At 42.0% G+C, this 21,824-nt stretch overlaps 1 protein-coding gene across 5 annotated transcripts in view; it reads left to right on the top strand.

Annotated features, from left to right (window-relative positions):
* Positions 1–21,824, top strand: part of MID1 (midline 1) — a 344,420-nt gene that overhangs the window by 131,022 nt on the left and 191,574 nt on the right. Inside the window, exon 1 of one of the 5 annotated variants that reach the window (XM_055338677.1) lies at positions 7,348–7,366. The exons of 3 other annotated variants lie outside the window; for them this stretch is intronic. The gene's annotated coding sequence lies outside the window, so the exon portion shown is untranslated. Of the gene's footprint in view, positions 1–7,347; positions 7,367–8,338; positions 8,381–21,824 lie in introns of those variants that run through there. One more of the 5 variants, XM_055338674.1, reaches the window with a different exon arrangement.

The raw sequence follows: 21,824 nt of genomic DNA, 5'->3' as shown, positions 1-21,824 counted from the left end.
GGTAATGGTTGCAGACCTTGGTAAATTTACTGAAAGTCATTTAAAATGGGCAAATGTTATGATGTGTAAATTATATCTCAATAAAATTGTTAAAGATAAAAATAATGACACTTTTAAAAAGACACGATGTAAAAATGTATACATATCCAGTGTAAACTCAAGTAATTGAATGCTGTCTCTATCTATCCATCTACCTGTTGGCCTGCCTACTTACCAACCTACCTATCAATAGGGGTATCAGACTGTTAATAGTGGTTAATACTTGGTTTTTGAATTATAGGTGGTTATTTTCTTAGTTTTTTTTAATATCCGATTTTTTTTAATGCTTCAAGTTTTTATTTAAATTCTAGTTAGTGAACATACTCTCCAAATTTTCTACAGTGAACAGTCATTACTTAAAGCAACTAACTCACAAACTGCCGGTGGGGGGGAAGCTTTTTAGAAAGGTGAAGGGCACTTACTCTTTTGCAGAGAATGTTGTGGCCTTCCAGGAAGGCTGGACCTTGATGCACAACATTCCTACAGCGCATGTCCCATCATAGAGTACCTGCTCAGGGAAGATTAAATTTACAATTGAATGACTGACACTGCATTAATAAAGTGTGTGTGTCTGTGTGCCTGTGATGCAAGTAAACAATGATCCAATCCCCCAGAAGAGGACGGGAGACCCTAGCTTCCAGAAAGAAGAATTGTGTTTATTCAGGATGTTAATGATTTTGTCATTAAGAGTTGACAGTGGAACTCTTTTCCTAGAGAATCAGGGCTGAGTTCATCCATGTATTCTTTTAGAGTAGTGACCTTTCAAGGGTTGGAGTGAGGGCTCTAGCAGGAAGTAGTAGAGATTTCAGTTGGGGTCAAGTAAAGGGAAATGACCAGAGCTGAATACAAGCATGACAAAGTTTACTAAAAGCTGGTTACTCTTAACCAGTTTATGAGTTTGGTTAAACCATATTCTCAGGACACCTGGGTGGCTCAGCGGTTGAGTATTTGCATTCAGCTCAGGGCGTGATCCCGGGGGTTTTGGGATGAGTCCCTGCATCAGGCTCCCTGCAGGGAGCCTGCTTCTCTCTCTGCCTGTGTCTCTGCCTCTCTCTGTGTCTCTCATGAGTAAATAAATAATCTTAAAAAAACCAATACTCTCCTCCTGGTGTCACACCAATGACTCACATTTTATTAGGACTGTTTGTTTATTCTAGCTTCATCCAATGCCCGACTCCCTGACCGTTGCTCTCTTAACTACAAGAACTTCTATGTTCACATTGGCCCCACTACTAACATCTTGGTTTAACAGTGCTTTCAAAGTATTTGTTATGTGAGAGGTTGGCAGTTTTCCTTCCAAAAATAATTTGTATTTCACATATTTTTAAGAATATGAATGTTTGGGAAAAAGGGAGTGACTGTGTAACATAATGCATTACATGCACATCACAATTTTGCTTTTCTGATATACTGGTTCCCACTGAACTATATCCTACTATTTCAGTGATTAAAAAGGAAATTTATTAGGGGTGCCTGGGTGGCTCAGTCGGTTAAGCATCTGACTTCAGCTGGGGTCATGATCTCAGGGTCCTAGGACCAAGTCCTATGTTAGGCTCCTTGTTCAGGGGGGAGTCTGCTGCTTCTCCCTCTCCCTCTGTCCTTCATTCCTGATCATTTTCTCTCTCTCTCTCTCTCTCTCTCTCTCTCTCTCTGTCAAACAAATAAATAAAATCTTTTAAAAATAAAATAAAATATGAATTTATTATTACATTCATCCAGGACTAATTTGGAGACAAATTACATTTATTTTAATGAGATATCTTATTTTTATTATTTATTTATTTATTTATTTATTTTTATTGGAGTTCAATTTGCCAACATATAGCATATCACCCAGTGCTCATCCCATCAAGTGCCCCCTCAGTAAGATATCTTATTTTTAAGAAATAGTTTTATGCTCTTTTGTTATCATAAACAAAAAAGAAAATTCTTATTTTTTTAAGATTTTATTTATTTATTCATGAGAGACACACATACACAGAGAGAGAGAGAGAGAGAGAGAGGCAGAGACACAGGCAGAGGGAGAAGCAGGCTCCATGCAGGGAGCCCGATGTAGGACTCAATCCCAGGGCCCCAGGATCACGCCCTGGGCCGAAGGCAGGCGCTAAACCACTGAGCCACCCAGGGATCTCAGAAAATTCTTATTTTTATATCCCTTAAATACTTTACATCAATTAAATGCTTACAGATAGCTAAACAATAAATTCTTCTAACAAGCAGAAAAAGGAACAAGTGTTTTGCCAATGAACATTCTAATTAGCTTTCAATTATCTAAAAAAAAAATTAGGTCAACCTTTGTGACAACTCAGATTATTGCCCTCTGAGGTTCATTTTGAAATACCTTCTAATTTTCTATGAACATTCGTTATAAGAATATTATAAACGCACTATCTTTAAAAAGTTGAAATACAATCCCATCACAGAAATGTAACCAATGTTCACGTTTTGGTAGTTTCCCTTAGACTATCTTCAATACAGACACAAACATAAAGCATAATTCATTTCTATCCAAAGACTTACTCAACAAATGTTTATTGAGTATCTATTATGTGCCAGTTTTATTTCTACTGGATGGCATCATATTTGCCATCATATTTCTGTCAACTCAGCATTCACTGTCATTTGAATGTCCTTTCATGTCAATAAATCTGGATCTGCTATATCCTTCCATTGGCTGCATAATTAAGAAAGATTATACTTTCTGAACTGGTGACAGCAACCTTTTTATTCACTGCCCCCTTCTGAACCTTGTGCCCCACCAGGAGGTAGAATCTATGTCCCCTTACCTCGAACCTGGGTGAAGGTCTATGACTGCCTCAATCCATCAGAAGTGATGCCATATGCCTTCCAGGAGGGATCCTAAAAGGTGATATGGCTTCTGCCTCGCCCACTCTTGGGACGCTCACCCTGGGAAGCCAGCCACCACATTATGAGGAAGCCCATCCCACACAGGAGAGGTTGTGCATAGGAGTTCTAGCCAACAGCCCCAGCTAAGGTCTCAGGCAACAGCCAGCATCAACTGCCAACCATGTGGTAAGTGAGTGCTCAGATGATTCCAGCCTCCAAGCCACAGTAGCTGATGCCAAATAGAACAGAGGTGGCTGTCCCCACCAAGCCCTTCCAAAATCACAGATTGTGAGAAAAATGCACACGGCTTAAGTCAGTAAATTTCCAGGTGGTTTGTGGCACAGCAGTGGATACCAGGAATAGCAGTGTTTCCCTGAATGACCATGTTGCAACTTCTGTAGCTGATTCCTAACTATTAGATCTTTCAGTTGTGAGTAGTGTTTTGATGTTGTTGTTGTTGTTGCTTTCCTAATATAAACATCCTTTGTGTATATGTGTGTATACAGGATGATAGGCATAGCGTGATTTTTTTTTCATAGCGTGATTTCTTCAGTATTATTTCCCCAAAGTAGAAATGCAGGTCAAATGATCTGCTTATTTTAAGGGATTTTTTTAAGATTGCATTTATTTTAAAAAATGCATTTATTTAATAATGAGAGACACAGAGAGAGAGGCAGAGACACAGGCAGAGGGAGAAGCAGGCTTCCTGCTGGGAGCATGATGCGGGACTTGATTCCAGGACTCTGGAATCAGGACCTGAGCCAAAGGCAGACAGTCAACCACTGAGCCACCCAGATGCCCCTAAGGAATTTTTTAAAAAAGATTTATTCATTTATTTGAGAGAGACAGCATGACCAGGAGGGGCAGAGGGAGAGGGAGAGAGAAAGTCAAGCCGACTCTGTGCTGAGCGTGGTGCCCAACATGGAGCTCAATCTCACAGCCCTGAGATCATGACCTGAGCCAAAACCAAGAGTCCAACACCTAACCAACTGTGCCATCCGGGCGCCCCTGAGAGATTCTGATGCAAGTTTGGGGCAGTTCACTTTAATGTAGCTTTAGAGGCTCAGATATCTATGATTTAGAAACAAACTTTAAATACTGTGGCAAAATCAGTCACTAGAAATGTGATAAATAAAAAGGAAAGATCATTGAGTATAGGAAAAACCACTGATATTTCTATCAAAAAGAAGTTCTGGCTTTTAACTTAAAGCTAATACATTCAAATATTTAAATTAAGAAGAAAAAATGATTATGCAAACATGAATTTTGAGGGTGAGAGTCTCTTACTCAAGTCTGATTATGTGTTTGTCGCATATAATCCCCAGATGGATCCCAGACCCACTTAGTCACTTAATATACCACACTTCATAGTAAGATAACCTTTATTAGATGAATTTCAATTGCAGTAACAGAAAGATATCTTCAAGTATAGAAATTTCTAGGGCTTTCTGAACACCAGATAATTCTACTGCAGTGTGAAATCCTTGAGTAGGGTTTTACCTCTGAGTCAGTGTTGTCAGATGACTCGCCACAATGACTTGACTGGTTATAGAGAACAGATGGGAGCTGAGAGTTACCATGTGACCGGAGCTGGTATAATTATAACCTAAAAATGTTAAGTGCAGAAGAGTTTAAAGGCAGTGCTTTAAAATTAAGTTCTGCAAATTTTTAGCTTCGGGGCTATTCTAATATTAATTGTTCTTACTAAGTACATATGTGTGTGCATTGCTTGTCACCTTCCAATATTAATGATAATAATAGGTTGGTCTTTTGGTTTAGAATTTACCAAGTGTTTCCATATTTGTTCTCCTTGCTTTATTTAATCTTCATAACAAAGCCAAGGAGTTATCACTCTGTAGATGATGAAAGCAAGTCCAGGGAAGTTAAATAATCAGATGGGGACGACCAGGATTTGGACACAAATACTCTGATCTCAAGTTACCATCTTTTAAAGTAGAAACCAGGGACATCTACCCCATCTTCTTAAGACTATCTCTTGCATTATGCTAAAACTCACCACGAAAAGTAGGGGTCAGCAACTTTTTCTGTAAAGGGCCAGGTAGTAAACATTTTTGGCTCTGTAGGCCCTGCAGTTCACCACTCAGTACAATAACTCAGCTGTGCCACTGTAGCTGGAAAGCAGCCATGGATAATATGCAATGAATGGGCATGGCTGTTCTTCATAAAACTTTATTTACAAAAACAAGCAGAGGATCCTTGTGGTCATCAGGGCCTTGGTTTGCTGACCCCTGACATGAAAGAATGAGTAAACACAGAGGAGTCTCATGTCCACTTCTTCCCTTTCCACTCTAGTCACTCTCTCTCCCTAAAAGAAACTATTTTTATTAGATTCTCATTTACTCTTCCAGACGTCTTTTTTTTTTTTTGCAAGTACAGGCACATGTGTATATAGACTTCCTGCTGCACTTTCCTCATTGCTCTCAGCCCATGCCCTCCTCCACACTCTGTTTTGATTACCTGCACATTCATCCAGATGAGTGCTTAGAGACTGGACATTCCTTTCTGCAGGTGCACAGTACTTTAATTAATCAGTCTACTGCTGGGCATTTGTGTAGTTTCCATGATTTTGCTCGAATGTGTGACATTTTGTGCTTGTACTGATGAATCTGTGGAACAGATGCTTAAAAGTGGTATTGCTGGATGGAAGGGTATATGTATCTGTCAATTTACTATTTATTGCCAAATTCCCTCCGTATTTGTGACAGTATTTTGTACTCCCACCAGCAACCTATGAGAGTACCTGTTTCCCCAGAGCCTCACCATTGGTGTATGGGGCCAATCTTTGGATTTAGGCTACTCCATTAGGAAAGAAATATATCTTGGTATAGTTTTTAATCTGCATTTTTATTTTACTGCAAGTAAGAAAGAACATCTTTCCATACATTTCAGGGCCAATTATACGTCTCCTGTGTTTCATAATCACTGCCCATTTTTCTTTTAGGTGCTGGGTCGTCTTCTTTTCATCGTTTAGGCAATTGCTGAACATGAAGGAGATTGGCCCTCTGTCCCAGTTCATCATTTCTTTTGATTTGGCTTATGCTGTGTTTTGCCATGCAAAAGGTTTTTAAAATTTTTATGTAGATAGATTTACCGATCATTCATCACTAGATAGGTAGATATGGATATAGGTGATACCGATGTAGATATAAATGAGAGATAGATAGATAGATAGATAGATAGATAGATGATAGATAGATAGATATGGAAATGTTACATGTAGATGTACATATAAGATGTAGTAGGGGAGCAGGTGCCTGGCTGACTCAGTCGGTGGAGCATGTGACTCTTGATCTGGGGGTTGTGAGTTCGAGCCCCATGTTGAGTGTAGAGATTAGTTAAAAATGAAATCTTTAAAAAAAGATGTAGATGTGGATGTAGACATAGATATCTTCTGGGTTTTTTACTCTCCTTGTGCTAAACATCTAAACAATTTAAATGGGTGAAAAGGACAAAGGTGACAATGTGAGTCATAAAGATAGGAGAGCTTTTATTTGCAATAAGTTTGTATTCAGTGTGAGATTGGATTTCCCAAGTATTATTTTAAATGTTTCGATGGGTCATGCATACTAGTACAGAGAATAACTAAGACATGGAATAGAGCAAAACGGCCAAGGTTAATTCAAGAGCTATATATTGGTTGATAATGCAGAGAAGGAAAATCTTTTCTGGTCAAGAAAACTGTGATATTAAATGAGTTCCAGTTAAGTCTGAAAGTCTTTATATAGACACTTAAAATCTTTGTGGTTGCTTATATCCGATTTTAATGCAAAATCCCTTAAATCACATGTAACAGAAAGATCTTAGTATCATTGTGTGAGCGTTTAATGGTGATATAAAAAACAAGCAAAATGTCCCTTTTGTAGGTTACTGAGGATATTGAGTCCTGCACTTTTGTTTGGTTTTGCCTCATTCTCTACCCAGTATATTCATACCTTGCCCTGTGTCTATTACCCCCAGCAAAGCAGAATCAGAAAGCAGAAGTTAAGGACAGAGAAGTTACAGCATTTGCCATGCATCCCAGGTTCATGTTTGCTATGGAGATGGCATTGTCACCAAGCAGAGGCAGTTTTCTTTTGAGAGAGGAAAGGCTGGATGGCGGCCTGGGGTAGGGGGTGCACACAGAACCGTGATGTCACAGATTGCATTGTCTCTTGGGAAACTCATCCATCAAACCGTCACCTCTGATTCTGTGCAGGGTCACTATGGAAAGAGGCGGCGTGCCCCAGTTTGGGCATTCTGAAGTGTTAGTATGTGGTAGAGCTGGTGGTGTGAAGCCGATTCATTTTGTTTCAAAGGCCCAAATGGCATGCTGCCGAACAGAGACACGAGCACAGCAGCGTCTCCTTAGAAATAATGACTCCAAGGCAAACAGCCCTCATTGCAAAATGTAGAACTGTGCCATCTGCTTGTCTCCTCTTTGATTTATTCGTTGCGGGGGTTTAAATGATGTAATAGGAAGGTAAGTCTTCTTTTTTAAATCTTGAGGGGAGAGGGGCCCATTCCGGATTGATTATAGCCTATCTGAACTGTATGTAAGATATTTGTCTTCAGTGAGAAGGGGATTTGGATTTACAAGGTGTGACTATCGCCGTGAAATACAAGGGCGAACCCTGTCCTCTGGGAAGAGCAGGTAAACTGTAAATCTTAGAAAGGGTCATGCCTTACAGCTCAGCAATTTACTTTTCTTTGCTGTTTTTTAGGACACGATTTTTCAAAACCGAAATTTTGTAAAGACGGTCACTCGCAGCATCTTTGAGAGAGCGTGCAGACCCACGTTTTCATATTTAATAGTGGGCCTCTCCTTTGCGTTTTGGTTTGTCTTCAGTTTGGGGGTGGGGGGCAAATTCCAAACAAGCAGCTGCTCTAAAGTGTCAAGGGCCCAAAGCGCTGGGTGAACCCGGGCAGCTTCTAGCTGATTTCGGCACAACTTGTTTTGCAAGAGTTCTGTCCTGGGAGGGGGTGTACAGAGGTATCCGAGTGGCAGGAAGTTTGAGGCTGAGCCACCTTTCCCATCCCTGGGAGGCCCTGCCTGGTGTGCGTGTGAGTGTGTGTTGGCGGGGTGGGAAGCTCAGAATGCTCATCCCACGGCCTGCCAGGGAGCCGTCCTGGTCCCGGGTTCGGTACCAGGTCTGTCCTGTCCCCGGGGAGCACGGAGGCCCGGAGCCTCCGCGAGGATTCGCCGCAGGGATTAAAGCGAGCAGAGCCAGTCCGGCCCCCTCCCCGCCGCTCCCCAGGGGGGGCGCTTCTGCAGAAGTCATCTGGTGTGTGTGCTGGTTTTCCTTGTGAGAGGATTAGAGAGTAGGAGAGTGCTTTGTGAGAAAAATCCCGGGAGAGGTTGCTGGGGAGAAACCAAACAGAGGGAAGGAAGACTTCAGCTGTCTTGGTCCTCTCGCTCAAGTGACTCAAGCAACCCAGGTCCCTGGCCTAGAGCCGCCGGGGGGCTGTTTCCCTTCGTCCGCCCTAGGAGACGCTGGTAAGGCTCCTGTTTGCTTGTTTGGCTTTCTCCTCTTCTGAGATGCTACGATAATTGCTTTATTAAAAGGACCCTTGTTGGAAGGAAGGGAAATTGGTGGGCGATTCTGGGGACATCCTGCATTGTCTCTGCCTAACGTATGAGAACGGCGCTGTGTCCCCGCACAAAGGACCGGTAGCCGGAGCATCATTTTACTTTTCCCAAACTTGATTAGCATCACTTGCGAACAACTGACTTCAACAAAGCCTATGCACGCGCAGAAACTGTACTCTGTGTAGGAATGCGCCTATTTATCGGATCATCATGTTTTTAAAGGGCTTATATCTAAATTGGATCAATTTGGAGGTGCGACTGCGTGGGGGAAGGGGGGAGAAAATCGGGCCTTTCTGGAAAATTCCAAATTGTTTCCTGTGAGCATGCATGTTTCACCTGCTTCGTAACTAGGGCTGTGCAGACCCAAAACACTGCTAATAAACCGAATAGTCCCCAAAGTAAGTTCCAGACAGGGTGAGATAAGGGGAGAGGTGGGCCACTAAAATGAGGAAAAGGAAATTTTGAGTTAGTCACGTAGAAGTATATATTCTCAATGTGTTCCTCAGACAGTGTTCTGATTGGAAAGAAGAAATGAGGAAGCCACTGGGAATCAGAAAGTTTAGGTACCCCGTCTCCTTCAGCATTTTCAAGGACGCAGCTTGCCAAATCTTATTTGGCACGGATTACTCCCTAAGATCCCATTTTGGTATTTTCCAGATTGATTTTGGTGTTTCTGTGGGATTTTACATATATATATTTATACATTTATAAGTGTTTTGTATTTTATACATGTATTTATACATAAATATATTTATTTTATGTATGTATATATAAAATCCTACACATATATATGTATATACACATTTTGTTTTATATTTATATATTTATATACCTTTTTTTAAGATTTTTTTTTTAATTTATTCGTGAGAGACACACACACAGAGAGAGGCAGAGATACAGGCAGAGGGAGAAGCAGGTTCCCCATAGGAAGCCTGATGCGGGACTCCATCCCAGGACCCCACGAAGGCAGAAGGCAGATGCTCAAGCACTGGGCCACCCGGGTGCCCTTTATATACATATTTGATACTATATGTATATAGACCCTTTTATTATACCATGGGAAAGCTAAGCCTGAATGGTTTGGAAAAGCATTAATTCAGTATGAGGCAAATTATCCTGCAAACTAACTACCACAGTCCTTCTGAGCTGCAGTATGTGTGGAGAAGATCTAAGCAACAGACAGCTGTTGTCTCCAGGACCGAATTCCTGCAAAACCCTGCCGGCCCCTCCCCCGCCCCACAGGGAGTGGGTGGTGAGCTCTGCTGTTGTTCCCCCCCCCCCCCAGGAGAAAGTTTGGATGCTGCCTAATGTAGCTGGCTCTCTGCATTGTAGCTCCTCCTCATTAAAATAAAACTAAAAGCCATGCTCTGTGCAAAGCTCTGATGGCAGATGTTTAGTTTCTAAGCTTAGCATATTCCAAATACTGCACTTCAGATCATTCCGATTGAACCTGCACATCATGAAAACAATGATTGAGTACAATGATTCAACCCCAACTAGTTACCCAGGTCTGCAGTTTTAACTCCCACTGATGTTAGGCCCAGAGAACTTTTGCTACTCTTCGGATGACCCGATGATTAGAATATTCAAAAATGTCATTTCATTCATAACGATGGACTTTTTTTAAAAGGTGTGTGACTGTTTAAATAGCTTCTTTGCGTGCATATTAATATGAACACCTGAAAAGATACATGATCTTTCTTTCAAATGAGCTAATTATTTGCCTGATGGATGCTTTACAAAAAAAGGGAAAGCCGATATCCTCTCCATTTGAGTTTATTCTTCCTCAATTGAAAATGCTAATTCAACCCAACAGTTTTATCTTTGCCTTTTGGAATTGCTTACAGAAGGCAGGCTGTTAATTGCGGGGGGGGGGGGGGGTCCTGAGTGTGAAATAACAGTTAATCAATTTGTCTGCGAACTCCGAGGACACCTGGGAGGTTTTCAGGATTTGATCAATGTTATTTACCATTCTCTACTGTGTGCTCGTTCCAGTTTCGAAGACTATTTACCTTCATAATATTTGAGCCTGAGAGCATCAAGTTTATTGGAATTGATTTTCTTTCCAGGTTGATCTTTTAAAATACTTTTGTTGGTTGCTCTGCACTACCACCTTATGAGATTTTCATTCATCTGGCCTGTATTTATTGAGTGCCTGGGTGTCACTAGTGTGGCCCACGTTTGCCCTGAGAGATGAAAACTCTACTTCCGTGGGGCTCCTTGTAGGGGTGGCCAAGGCTAGAAGGGAACAGATGAGCTTTTGAGGCTCTAACGATTGCTGTGTAGGGTCACACGGTTCGGTTGCCAGTGTGGTTTCAGCAGCGACAGAAAATGCTCATTCTCCTGAATTATTGATACATTAAAATATATTACTGGCTACTTAGAACCTGGGCATTGGGTTAATCAATAATCCTCTCACATTGCACAGGACCTGCTGTGTGTTAGTCTCATCACTGGGCATTTAAATAATTCAAAAGTGAGATTTCTCGTGAATTAATTTGGCCTCTGTACAACTTGGAAAAATATGGAGCCAAACGTTTTAGCAAGCTGGATCTTTACAGCTTGTAAATTACCATTCCTTCTCATGTTTTGCCTTGATATATTAGTTTTTTATGTTAGATGGTTTTGGTTAAATATGTTTACCTTGTTAAATGATATGTCACAGTAATGTACATGATTTATAAAGATATCAATGGGGAAAGGGCATCATGGGAAAGAAATGAGTGTTTCTTGAATCCACCACGTAGCAGGCACTGCCTGGGCCTCATCACAACCATGTTATTATTTAATCTACTCAACAGAGCTGCAAATTGGTATTATTATGCCCATTTTAAAGATGAGGACACCGAAGCCCAGGAAATCAAAAAATGAAATCATGTCATGCAACTGTTAGGGTAGCCAACACACATCTGTCCCCTGCTCCACAAAAGTACTGTTTTAGCTACGTCTGTACTGCTCTCTCTCTTAACACCCCGTCTTTCTCCCCAGATCCCATATCAATTGATAATTCCCTACAGCTTATCTTAATGCTTCCAGAGAATCTCCCTTGACAGTTTCGGCCTGTTCCCTGAGTTCCTTTATGAGCTGACAGCCGACGGATGTAAGTAGGGATTGGGCAGGTGCTGGATGTGTTTATGTGTAAAAAGTGCTTTTGAAACATCAAGGTAGAAACAACATATTAGGTTAGGATATAGAATGCAGCATATGTGATTTGTTTGGTTAGGGGAACTGAGAAGTAATCTTGCTTTGGTTTGGGGCCCGGAGTGGCCAGGTTATCATCCCAGCCCAGATGCCAGTCTGTGGGCAAGCTGCGACACCAGTGTGTCTCCTCCTCTATTTGTGTATGGATATGGGTCTCCATTCCCACTTGCCTCGCTTCCAGCCTCCAATGGAGGAGCAGAGGAAAGGATGGGGTTGTAGAAACCTGGGAAAGGCATCTCCTGCCATCCTTCTAAAACTATTGGTGGAGAGAAAGGCAACGATGGCATGTCATTAATAAAAGAGACTTCTAAGTGTATTGATGCCTTAGTCTGGCCCATTCATAGCTTGGCCATCAATTGACCTCAACACATTTCTTTAGTCAGCACTAGCTATGCAGTTGCCTGTGTACTGGTTTTCTATCACTCTATAACGAATTACCACAGATTGAGTGCCCTAAAACAACAGAAATCTGCTTTCTTATGGCCCTGAAGGTCTGAAGCCTGAAATGTGTTTATTTTTTATTTTTCATTTTTTTGAAATGCGTTTAAAACCAAGGTGTCAGCAGGGCTGCATTCCTTCTGGAGGCTCCAGGGGGAGAATCTGTTCCTCCCTTTCCAGCTTCTAGAGGCCACCAGCGTTCCTTGGCTCATGGCCTCCACATCACTCTCAGGTCTGCTTCCACTGACCCATCTCCTTCTCTGAGTCTGACTCTCCTGACTCCTTCTTTCCCTTTGGAGGATTCTTGGGATTACCCTGGACCCACCAAGCTAATCCATGGAAATCCTCCCATCCCAATATCCTTAATACCATCTGCAAAGTCCCGTTTGCCACGTACCGTAACATACTCACAAGTTTGGAGAATTAGAACATAGACATCTTTGGGAGGCCATTATTTTGACTCCCACACCCTTTAAAATATTTCTTTAGAGCTACATGGTATTTACTTACTCCATGCTCTTATAGGTAACAGGGAGCCACAGAAGGATTTTAAGTGGAGAGGAGAAATAATCAGGTTTTTGTGTTAGAAAGCTTATGGAAAGAACCCTATAGACACAGAGGCCCAACTAGGACACCAACTGGAACGTAGGAGAGAGAGTTGAGAACATGCCTTGTGGCAGAGTCTGAGAGGAAGGGAGAAGGGAAGGGTTTGAGAGATATTAGAGTGCATTGGCAGGACAGCTGAGAGGAAAGAGTCTGTGCTGGGGATGACTTGGATGGATGACATGATGGGAGGGAGAGAAGGTAGGTGACTCTGGGGAGTGTGCTCACTGCACTAGGAGCTGCGGATTCAGTGGTGGCCAGAAGCATATCTTTGGTCACACAGTTCAAAATCCATCTGTGAAGACTGATAGTAATGATGATAGGAACAAATAAATCATCTTTATGGAGTGCTCTCTCTTATTCCAAGCACATTACATTTCATCTTCATGCCAGCCCTCCTAGGCAGATATTGGTAGCATTATCATCCCATTGTTCAGATGAAGAAACGAGGCAAAGAGAGGTTATTCGAGCAATTTGCAAGGGGAATGGAAGGATTTGAAGCCAGGTAGGTCCCTGGCTTTAATTCTTACACTCCACTGCCTCGCCTAACAACTAATTATAATCTTATGGGATATTTAGTATGGGGGCTATCTGTACATTTCAAGGTGGCTTTTTTTGAGGCAAATTCCCACAGACTCCTGGCCCTCAGCAGCATGTCATTTGCGATAAAATAAAACATTTGTTTGGAGCACTGGACTAGGCGTAGGGGTGAAATGAAAAAACTATCTTATTCCCCTGCTCTCTAAGAATTTGTATCCATCCATACGGAGAAACTCTATTGTCACCATGAAAAAGACCATCAGCAATGAGATGGTTCCAAGGCCCTCTGGATAAATCTGAAGTGGGGACATAGTCCTTTTCTAAAAGGAGCAGGAAAGAGCAAAGCAGTGAGAAGGCCGAGATGACCAGATGCAGGGTCATCACAAGCATCCATCAAAGGGCTCAGTGTGCTGTGTACTTTCTATACACTCTCCCATTTAACCTTGTGACAATGCTAGAAAACTCCGTCAGTCTTTCAGATGGAGGAATCGAAGCAGAGAGGGGTTAAGTTATGGAACCTGCTTGAGGTCACAATGTAATGGTCAACAGAGTGAAATTTCCACCCCAGCCTCTCATTTCTCACTTTGCTACGTGTGTGTGCGTGTGTGTGTTTCGAGGATGTGGGTTCAATATACCAGGCAGACCCACTTTGAAATAAAATTTTAAAATGCCTCGGGAATCCTAAAATGATGTTTATACTTTTTAAGGTTCTGGTATTCGGATATGGTCGCTCTTCATGATCGTTATCGTTGCCTGGGCTGTTGGGTGGAGCTGCACCTTGTGCCTGAGGATTTCACTATCGCTTAGCCTGTAGGTGGTCTTTAAAAAAAAATCATCCTTACGAAGAAAGATATATGTACACTTCTTTTTTACATTCTCTTTTTATCTTTTTTTAAACTATTCTATAATCTTTGTAGAAGTTATAACATGAAATTCTAGAACATGTGCCTGTGGGTTCTCTATATTACACACACACACACACACACACACACACACACACACACGTCATCATTAGATGACAAATACCAAAAGATATTATTGATGGGAATGTGGTCTCTTTTTCTTCTTTTATGACTACATCTCTCAGAAGATATGAAAACTTGCCCCTTAAATTCGCTTCTTAATTTATGTGACAGAACAATTTAGATCTGTTTAACCTTTTCTACCAGATATCTGTTCAACAATTACTTGGTATCCACTGTGTGTTGGGCATACATCCGATTTCATTTGTCCCTTGCAATTCTTGTTAGAAAGGCTCCCCTTCGCGATGGAACGAGAGTCTCAGAGAATGGCACAGACTTGAACTCCTGGCTTCTGCCCTTTAGCCTGGAAGACTTGCTTGCACGGCATTCAACCCACTTAGCTAAGATGGATGCTCAGAGCCACCGGTGATGATATTTTTCCACTTGAACAGCAAACTGGGAGAGTTTGCTTATATCCCCATGACTGAAGGTAGGCACATTTTGGAACCAATATTCCTATTTATCAAGATGATCTGCAGTTTGCTTTAATGAGAAGGGATTTCAAAGCCCATTTGTTGAAAAAATTCTCTGCGATTGTATAATTTGCCTCAAAGTGAGAATTCCAGAAAATGTGAGAATTCTCCAATAGCTTGCTAGCCAATAGCTGGGAGATTTACATTCAAGATGACATCTGTTCAGGCTTACATTCTGCTTGCATATGTGTTGGCAAAACACTTCCAGTGAACCTTCCCCACATTCTAACCCCACGTCAGCATCTCCCAAAACTCATGACAAGAAGGGGACAGAGCTAGAATTATCATCCCAGAGTTTCTGACCCTGGGTTCAATGCTTCGAGTAGGTCATGATTAGTTTTAATAGTAAATAATGTATAATTGCTGACAGGTGCCTTTGGGCATTGGGAAATAGCATTTAAAATAATGTTTTCAGTGATATATTGCCTACAGGAGGATGTCATCATGCAAGCTTAATAGCAACGCTCAAAGGTGAGAGCTCAGTATCATATGGAAAGGCAAAATTTGTTCCGATTTTCTCCTCCACTGTCAGGGAATCAAGCGCATAATCTAGCCTGTCTTACATTTTTAAGACTAATGAAAAAAGAAGCTAAAGTCCATAGTTGAAACCTAAATAAACAGCTATCAACATGCCAATAAGATCCACAAAGACAAATAGCCTGAGCTCTCAATTAAAAATTATTATTCAATGAATTTCCGTTGCAAAGTTTAGATACCCTTGGGTCACAGTAATGGTGAGCTGCTCTCCCCTAGGGTTCTGCACCGCAAGGAGAAGTTAACGCTTTGTTTTCACTGATTCAAAGTAAAGTGGTCAACAAATTTAATTTTCATATGCATGTGTAACTTCAAATGCATAGAGGCTTGAAGCTACTGCAAACACAAGCTTACTTACTGAATTGTATTTGATAATACCTATCCTCTTGCCGCCTAACAGCAAGAGCAAACATTCAAAAACTTCTTATGCGTCCAAGGAAATCCTCCATCTTTGTTAATTATGTGAAATTTCTCTCATTTGTAAGGCACTGTATAGACCCTGGAAGAGTGTGGGAAATTGGCACGTAATTGGGACATAATAGGCATTTAAGCCTTATATTTTCATAACAAAACTGTCCTAAATTAAAATAAACATGATATGCAAATGAGATTTGTGTAGCTAAATGTAGGCAGAAGGGCTGTAAAGATATCAGTATATATTAGAATAACATGAATAATTTATTTTATGATGTAGAACCTAATAAAGATTTAATGATCACCCATATGCCTTGAAATTTATGTAAGATATGCCAATATGGTGGGCAAATAGAGGCCACTATTACAACTCTGTCCCAAACTCTGTAACTCTTCCTATGTTCGTTACTTTTCCGACAGGGTCACAGAATGATGCAATTAATGGTTGCAAAGAAGTTTCTGTCCCAAAGTGCCCATTCAGTGAATTCTAGAGCTCAAGCTGCTTTTCTCTAAAACCATGAAATACACTCTCTGGCTCCAGAATTGGACTAACCATTTTCTGAAATATAAATTTAATGCTTTCAGTGTCAGAGAATAATTTTGGTGAAGAACAACCATTTTAGGGGCATAATTTCCTACAAAGATTGTTGGCCTGTTGCTTTTAATTCCATTTGAATGCATGCTACGACTGGGTAGCCGCGCTAAATCCATAGCATCTGGGTTATTCTTCGTGGATGAGTTCCAGTGCTTTCGGTGATAGAACTAAAAGCTCACAAGATGCTGTGTATCAGCAATGAAACAATTAGTCTTTGAGAAGCTTTGGGGAAATTACTCAAGCAGCGAATTAATCCTTGTGATTCTGGTCCCCCTTGCCCGATGCTAGATCTCTGAAAGGACACCCCCCAGCCAGCCCAGTTCATCGTGCTCTTCTCAAAGGTGTAAAATTTCATAACCCTTTGGTAAAACCTTATGAATCTGCTTTCTGTGCGATACAACTGGTATTTTTTTCCAGACGCGTATTTCCATAATTAAACATCCTAAAATACAAATCCCATTATTATTTGTTATGTCTAGTCAGTAATTAGACCTCAGCTGGTAGGGCAATTTCAGAACAGAGTTTACCAATTTACATACTAATCCAGCAGAGTCTGGTGGGACATGATTAGCATAGATTCAGTCAACATCTTAATTAGCCCTAATCCCAGCATGCACTCTGAGGTGCCTTACCCCACCCCCACCCCTGTGAGTCTGGTTTAGCTGACTTTTTTTTCTTAAGAAATTCCCACCCTTCAAAAGATATTTTCCAGTGCCCCCTTTCACGAAATGGCTGTGTCTCCAAGGGGTCTGCCAGGCAAGACGTTCTGGGTCCTGAAATGGGACTAGACACGTGAGGAATCTGGCCAGGCAAGTGAGGAATACTTGAGTCTGAGGTAAAAAACCGAAGTACTGGAGTGTGTTGTGGAATGCTGGAACGGATCCCCTCTTCCTTCCCATCCTTCCCCCAACTCCAGGCAAGGTCTGTAAAGCATCCCAGTCTCGAACATGGGAGAATCTTCGGTATTTTCTGAGACGCTAGGGAAGGGTAGTCCTTAATCCCATCCACGGCCAGGAGCCCGTTTCATTGTTTACCCTCCTCATGTCAGGAAATCCTTAGATTTAACTGAGATCCGCCATGTTGCACGTTGGGCCCTCCGGCCTCTCTGTCCCTCGGTGGTGGAAATGGGGAACAGGCCGCCTGCTCGCCCATGAAAAGCTCCTCAGGGACCTGAGGACCATAGGGAAATGATCTCCCCCACCTTCTCTTCTTCAGGTTGACTTTTTCCAGCTCCCTGACTCTCTCCCCTCAGGTCCCTTTCTTCAACCCTTTGATCCTCTTTGTGACTTTTCCGCCAACTCTTCCCAAGCTCCCCACACCCCTCTTGAATCGCAGAGCTCCACGAGGCAGAGAACTCTGAAATAGCTTGGAGGGCCCGCTCTCCTCGGGAGCTGGTCTCGTACTTCAGTGTGCCTCCGTGTTGGACTCACTCTGTGTTGGACTCACTCAGGGCTTGCTGTTCATGGGCTGACCAGCTTTCTTTGTCTCCCACTTGAAAAAATAACTTGATTTCCTCTCTGTGTGCGCCTCTGTAGCCGGACGGGGATTTCTTCTGTTTGCTTAGTAATATGCTATTGCCGTTTGTCGAGGTCCTCTTGTGTCTCGGTGTCAGTTTGTGAATCTCTAAACCACTGGTAACTCCTGCTGAGGTTGGAAGTCTTCTGCGAACTCACTTTGGGCATGACCAGTGAATTATTGCACAGGCCCAGGACGCGGGGCCCTGGGTGGGAAAGTGGGGTGACCCCAGGAGAGCATCGTTTGCTAACCCCTTCAGCCCGAGCACGCATCTCTCTTGTCTTCGTGTTCTCTGCCACTCTTCCCCACTTTTGACCTTTGTCTCACGACAGGCTCTCCCTGTTTTGCTCTCTCTTCTTTTCTCTTGCCTCATTCCTTCTTCCTCTTCATCTCTTCCAAGTTCACTCAACACCTGCTAGCTATCCCTGCTTGAGATTGTTCCTCCGCCAAAGCTTTGGTTATCACGCTTGGGAGTGACATGGGGTAGGGGGCAAAGTCAGGGGGGAGACGATGGAATGAGACAAACATCCCACGCAGTTTTCCCTTCTAGCTTTGTACCGGCTTAGCTGAAATCAGGCCACATGGGTCATGGATAAGAACTAGTCGAAAGCACCAACTGATGGATATTATAAGAATCAAGGTGTCCAGCAGCGCCAGCCCAAGAAACTTGCCCATCCCTCTTCTAGCGTGCACCCTGTTGGCCACATAGAAAGAGCTAGTCAGAGTGTTGCTAGTTTTGTGCATAAAAGAAACAAGCTAACTCACCTTGATTACTACTTGGTTTGTCGGGGGCCAAGCACATGTTTTAAATTCCAAAAGGTGTCCCAGCTTGCCTTGAAAGCCAGGGTCTGTATTAATCCCTGTCTAGAAATTTAAGAATCCTTGAGATTATAAAAGGTTTATTCAAACATATTTGGAGTTTTTTTATTATTATTAAATAGCTATGTGTCTATGGGCAAGAAGCAGGTGTGAGGGCTCTTGCATGGATGTCTTTATAGCCAAGACTATCTCTTGCTGTTGAAAACTGAAAAGCGATAAAAACCAATTCAAATATCCCCCACTTCTTCAGGGGTTCCTGAGGGTAGAGCAGATGCCTACTTTGAGAGTTTCTGTTTGACTGCTAGTTAGTTCATAGTCTACATGTAGGATTGAGAAACGCATCCTGAATTTTCTTGTTTTCCTTTTTAAAAGAGAATTTATTTATTTATTTTAGAGAGAGAGCACTCCTGAGCAGGGGGAGGGGCAGAGGGAGAGAAAGAGAGAATCCCAGACAGACTCCTTGCTGAGCAGGGAGCCTGAGTCGGAGCTTGATCTCACGACCCTGAGATCACTACCTGAGCCAAAACCAAGTCAGGTGTTCAACTGGGGAGCCACCCAAGCGCATCCCCTGCTTTTTTTTTTAAGGAGGCTCCACACCCAACGTGGGGCTTGAACTCACAGCCCTGAGATCAAGAGTCACATGTTCTACTGTCCCGCACCCTTGTTTTCCATTTTAATTCCTGATCAGTTTTCTGAAATCATGGTGAAACATATACACTCTCCTACCTTACCACTGGCCAGACCATCAGAGTTACTTTCTCAATTTGGATTAAGAAAAGGGATTTTTTGGTGGGAGGTGAAATGGTATAACCACTTTGAAAACAGTCCAGCAGTTCCTCAAAGAGGTAAACAAAAAGTTACTATATGACCCAGCAATTCCGCTTCTAGGTATATACCCAAGAGAAATGAAAATATATGTCCACATACAAACTTGTGCGTGGACGCTCATAATAGCATCAAGGATAGTAGCCAACAAGTGGGAACAACCCAAATGTCCATCAACTGATGAGTGGATAAATGAAATGTAGTGTATCCGTACAATGGAATCTCATCCAGCGATAAGGAATGAGGTACTGATAGATGCTGCACCAGACTAAGTAAAAGAAGCCAGGTACACAGCATCACGTCTCGTATGATCCCATTTGTATGAAATGTCCAGAGTAGATAAATCCACAGAGGCAGAAAATAGATGAGTGGTTGTCGAGGGCTGGGAGTAGGAGTAGGGAGTGATTGCTAGTAGATACTAGGTTTTCTTTTAATGGGAGATGAGCCTCTTCTAAAGCTAGATGGTGGTGATAGTCGCACAACTCTGAATATACGAATAAAACGCTGGCTTGTACATAGGAAATGAGTGGATCATATGATAGGAGAATTAGATGTCAGTGAAGCTATCACTGGAGAAAAGAAAACGGTCAGTACGCAGAGGCCAGTGTTCTAGGTCATTCACCTAGTGCTTTTATTAGTTATGGTTTCAAAAGAGATCACTAACTCCTGTTATCATTTTAATTAAACATATTCTCCAAATGGCACCACTGGAGATATCAAACAAGCCAATTTAAGCACGGGCATGGCTGTAGAGAATGTGACCCCAAATGAAGTATCATGAGTAAGGCTGTGCAATCTGAGTGTTTATCTGCATCCTCCCCATGAGCGTGCCGAACAAAAGTAAACCAAAGGCTGGACCTCTTTGGAAGTTAGCCGCCCATTTTCTCAGTGAGAATAATGGCAGTAACCTCTAGCAAGCTCCCCGAATTATATTAGGGTAAAATTAGATGTGTGCTATCACGGTCCCTTAAAGAGTGCCATGGAAATGCAAAGACATTATTGCATAGCCAGCAGTATGTATTATAAATATCAAATATATGTATGTTTAATGTTAATATTTAGGTGATCCCTATGTTCCTCTTGATCTTGACATTGAATAATTACACACCTCCCCCTACTCCACCCCATATGAAATATGAGCAGACATTTCGATTATATTTAGACATTTACATTAGATATAATTTTGGTTATATATAATTTTGTGATATGTTTATAGTCCTTGTATTAAACCCTGAACTTCACCTTGGAAGGGGAGAAATGCAAAATTGCGATTTTTTTTAAAGATTTTTCTTATTTATTCATGAGAGACACACAGAGAGAGGCAGACATAGGCAGAGGGAGAAGCAGGCTCCCCACAGGGAGCCCAATACAGGACTCAATCCCAGGACCCCGGGATCACGCCCTGAGCCAAAGGCAGACAACTAACCACTGAGCCACCCAGGTGTCCCCCAAATTGTGACTTTAACCAAGTTTTTTAACAGAACAAGAAAGTTAAAGGAAGTGAGAGCAACCAGGTCTGTGGGAATTGTAAATACTATTTTAAAGTGTATCTATCTATTTATTTTTAAGCAATCTCTACACCCAACGTGGGCCTCAAACTTGCGACCCCAAGATCAAGATTCACACGCTCTTCCGATTGAGCCAGCCAGGCGCCCCCGTAAATACTCTTTTAATAACTACTGGAAAAGCATCTGAAGCAGTAAAAGGAAATAGATCTCTCCTTTATAATTGTTTACAGAATGCTTTTCTGAATGATTTGAAAATATGGGGGTAAATAGAATTTTTCTTGAGAAAGTTAGCTCATTGTCCAAAACCCCTTTGACTCCAGACACCAGCTCAAGTGCTGGGAAGAATCTGTCACATGGCTCTGTAATTGTAATCATCGAAACTTCGCTGAGACAACACATTCCTCCAAAAGTACAAGCTGGAAAAATACATTTTCATTCTGCATCAAAAATAGAGGTTTTCCTCTATTTTTTTCTTTGTATTTTGAAACAGTTTAGAAAACACAACAGACTGCACAGCTAGTACAGGATTCCCTGTGTACCCTGCATGCAGCTTCCCCCAGTGGATAAACATTCTTCCTTCGTAAAGTGTGTAGGGTGCCAAAATGTGAAAATCGGCATTTACAGAGCACTATCAGAAATCAATTTTCTTTTCTTTAAGTTGATTTTATTTATTTATTTGAGAGAGCGAGAGAATGAGCGAGAGCATGAGAGGGGAGAGGGAGAAGCAGACGCCCCGCTGAGCAGGGATTTCCCCCAACGTGGGACTCGATCCCAGGACCCTGGCATCAGGACCCAAGCCGAAGGCAGACACTTCACCAACTGAGCCACCAAAGTGGATTTTCTTAGTGGTGAAAGGTCTCATAG

This window comes from Nyctereutes procyonoides, unplaced genomic scaffold, assembly GCF_905146905.1.
Source record: "Nyctereutes procyonoides isolate TBG_1078 unplaced genomic scaffold, NYPRO_anot_genome, whole genome shotgun sequence".
Taxonomy (NCBI): Eukaryota; Metazoa; Chordata; class Mammalia; order Carnivora; family Canidae; genus Nyctereutes; species Nyctereutes procyonoides.
Note: the sequence above shows the minus strand (reverse complement) of the source record. Positions and strands in the feature narration are given on the sequence as shown.